The following is a 4,271-nucleotide window of genomic DNA, read 5'->3' as shown; positions in this document are numbered from 1 at the left end:
AAAACAGTTTTAAACCATTTACATAAAGCAGGATTCAAAAAGAAGTTCGATGTTTGGGTGCCACACCAATTAACAGAAAAAAACATGATGGATCGAATTTCCATCTGCGAAGCCTTGGCCAAACGGAATGAGATAGACCCATTTCTTAAACGGATGGTGACTGGAGATGAGAAATGGACCACATACGATAACCCTGTGCGAAAACGATTCTGGTCAAAGAGCGGTGAAGCACCTCAAACGGTGGTCAAACCAGGACTAACGGCCAGGAAGGTTTTGCTATGCATTTGGTGGGACTGGAAGGGGATTATTTATTATGAGTTGCTTCCATATGGCCAAACGCTAAATTCTGATCTCTACTGTCAACCACTGGACCGTTTGAAGATAGCAATTGACCAGAAACGGCCAGAATTGGCCAACAGGGGAGGTGTCGTGTTCCACCAGGACAACGCTAGGCCACACACATCTACAGTGACTCGCCAGAAACTTCGGGAGCTTGGTTGGGAAGTTTTAATGCATCCGCCATACAGTCCGGACTTGGCACCAAGCGATTGTCATCCTTTTCTTGCATTGCAAAATTTCTTTAATGATAAAAAATTGGAATCTAGGGAGGGTTGTGAAAATCGACTACTAGAGTTTTTTGCAAATAGAGACCAGAACTTCTATGAGAGAGGCATTTTGAAGTTACCTTTAAAATGGCAACAAATCATACAACAAAACGGTGCATATTTGACCCAAATCGGACAATCCGAAGCATGTTAAATAAAGTCCTGAAGTTCATATAAAAATAATGGATTTCTTTTTCCCCAAACTAATATATTGGGATATATCCATCTTTCATTATACCAATCGATTTAGAATCATTTTCTTATTCGACCTAAGCTTGTCTGTCTGACTGCACGTATTATGTTTGTCCATATATTTGGTACATTAACATGCACGCTATTGAGAACGGTGCGGGTCGAACTATTTTTCCGGCCACTCTCTATATAACGCCTTCTTTTGGTAAGTAAGAAAAATTTTGTAATGTTTAAAATTTCGTGAAAACAATCGCTCATTAATAGTATATCGGCATTCTAAATTGATGAGGAAAGTTTGGATCGGATGGGAAAATATTTTGAACCCCTTGCCGTATAACGTTTCCTACGATTTTCGTATGTTAAAAAATCCTACTTATACCCTACAAAATTTGTTAGCTTAGTGCGATCATATGCAACATGCAAAAGAGCTTAAGATGGATTGATTCACAATCATGATCTGAATTGATCCAAACCTTTCTGACCGTCTGTCCACGGTTCGCATCGGTCCAATTTTTCGACGACTACCCATATAACGACCCATTTCGAAAAGCCGTCGTATGGAAAAAAATTGTAATTTTCAAAATATCTTGGCAAAAGTGGCCAAGTGATAATATTTGATGAAAATTTGTTCATAATAATAATTTGACATGAAACAAAATCTTATTGCATTTGCTAGAACTGCGTAGGTCTACTTTTGGATTCCCAGTTTAAGAGTTCCAATGAAAAATAAGGCTAAAAATGTCTAATATTTAACATTTTTTTGTTGTAGTTAGCAAATCAACCATAGTGAATTTACATCTTATGGATTTATTTTTTTGACCACACAGAAAAGAAAGTATAATTTTTAATAAATTCTTAGTTAAGCGAAATGGTGTTGGCTATATAACAGTCGGTCTTGGCAAATTATAGCGTTCTTCGGTTTTCTTTTTTTTTTTTTTGACTTTGCTCTAAGATAAACCCGAATATAATTCTCTTAATTGCTCTTACAGACCTTAAGTTAATCAGAGTAAGATTATAAAACTCTCAATCATTTTACACCTTTTCATAAGAAAATAATAAAAAAATAGAAGACCTACTAAGTCTGATTTTTACAAGCAGAAAGAAGAGTGAAATAAAACAGTGAGTTTTAAAAAAAAATTATTTGAAATGTGAAAAGTTTTTAAACAACATTCGTGAGCAAAAGTTTATAGAACACAATCACATTCGAATGGCTGGAATAAATTCGTTAAGGGTGGACCGTTTCGTTTAAGTTTTAACTTTCTTTTGTAATAATCACATATGTCTACGATGTTTGGATGGTGAGGGTGGGCTACCGATGCAGGCATGACATGAATAAGAGCAGCAGATAATTTCGCCATAATTTTGTTTCATATCTGTATGGACATCTATATTTACAATTGCCTACATGTAAGAAATAAAAATATAATGAATGCAACCAATTATGAGTTACATACCGAGTTACATGAGTGAGTATAATTTTCTACACAAAAAAAATTTATCATATGGATTTTATATTCTTCAACTTGTATTCATAAAATAGTAACTTGTTCCATTCTTTTTATCGAAATTTTATTATTGAATTTTTCTGTTTAATTATTCGACAACTTTTTTTTTTCTCTTGACACAGAGACAAGCAAATTGTCACCTGCAAAAGAAGTTACGGCATCGTTTACTTATTTTATTGTATTTCATGAAAAATTTGATTAGAATCGAGCAAAACTAAAATTGTGTTTATTTACTGTAAACACGAAATTGGACGAATCGAGCGTAAGAGAATCTTTGAAAATCCGTTATCAATTATACTTTATCATTCTGCATACGTTCAAATGAAAAAAAATTGCGTTACTCTGAGCATTTGTAGATATTATGATAATAATTAAATTGTGGTCTCACCGCATAACCCCTTAAATTAGTTAAGGCATACATCGTACTCTCCCATAAGGAGATTACAAGGAAATCTGGCGAGTAGAAAAGGCCTGTGCTTGAGTTCCGCGCTGTTGCCGTATTTGTATGCCAATTATAGATTCTATAGGTAGAAATGGATTGAGCTTTTATGTATATATATATATAGTATCAATAGAGCATACAATGGCGTTACGCAGTTATTGTTATTGGTGATAATTTTAAACAATTGAAAAATACGTGAAAAGTGTTCCAAAAAAGTTTATACACGTTCATTTCATATATATATATATATATATGCATATATATATACATTAACATTGTCTGTATATACATATACATATATTTGTTGATGACTCGTTTTGCGGCGGCTTCGCAAAAAGGTATGTTCGTTTACGTTTGTTATGCGTTTATGGTCTTAGAAAGTATGCGCTCGAGGCTGTGCAAAGAAGTTTTCCTCATAAACATGCTTACACGCTGGAAAACAAATGTGACCAAAATAAACAAACAAACAAACAATTGTGTGGACAATCATCTATTATTACCAGGATTTCTGTGTGTTTGTGGTGCATATAGCAGGTATTGGGACAACGACACGACCAAAATTTCTTTTTGGTTTTTCTGTCAAGAGCCGGTGATATCTTTATAAAGACACTCTCTAACGTAATGGCAAACGGCAAAGTTACATTTTACCATTTATAGAATTGTTGCTCTGAATGATGGTGTTTTTCCTCATGTTGTTGGTATTTTCTTTTCCCAATGTTTTGTTTGTCTATAGTTATTGTGATTCCAAGTAAAGCTAAAGTTTCTAATTAAGACATTGTCTGTATATTCATTGAGTTTACCTTTGTTTGCTATTCCGACGAGAGAACAAACGTCGGCAAACTATTGTTAAGCAAATAACTAAATATTGATACATATACATAAGCGCACGTATTTATATATATTTGTATATAATATATATATATATATATATATATATATATATACATATATATGAAGGAATACTAAACACAACAATAAAAGTATACTGAACTTAGGCAATTGATGTAGGCGTTCGATTCTATTTTCTTTTTATCTTTCCAATGCAACAAATAACCGTTAGTTGACCTCCCTTTAAATTGTGTGAAATACAAAAAAAAAGACACAAAGCAAATGCGAATTTCACAAATTGGTTATTATCACCTTTAATGGCGCAATTACAATAGGAGTTAATTTTAAAGGAAAATATTGAAAAGAAAGGCAAACAAATTATAAAACGACCATGGAAATCTATAAAAAGACGATTTGAAGCGAATTTTGGACATTTATCAGTCGTAAAGGAATTTATATGAAAATAGCGAAGCGCAGTTGTGGCGGCGTTTTCTTTTTTCGATATTTACTACATTTTGCATATCATTCAGACTAATATTTTAATGTATTTTCAATGATTAATTATCTCCTATGTAATAATGCTGTAGGGGCTGATCAAGCTCTTGTTTAAACTTCGTTTGTGGACTTAAGTTAAGAGGATGGTTTTTTTTTCAAATTTATTTTTGACTTGAAGCTGACCAAAGAGTGTAAGAACGGTAA

Source organism: Glossina fuscipes, unplaced genomic scaffold (genome assembly GCF_014805625.2).
Source record: "Glossina fuscipes isolate IAEA_lab_2018 unplaced genomic scaffold, Yale_Gfus_2 60, whole genome shotgun sequence".
NCBI lineage: Eukaryota > Metazoa > Arthropoda > Insecta > Diptera > Glossinidae > Glossina > Glossina fuscipes.
The sequence above is the reverse complement of the archived record's forward strand: the minus strand, read 5'-3'. Positions refer to the sequence as shown.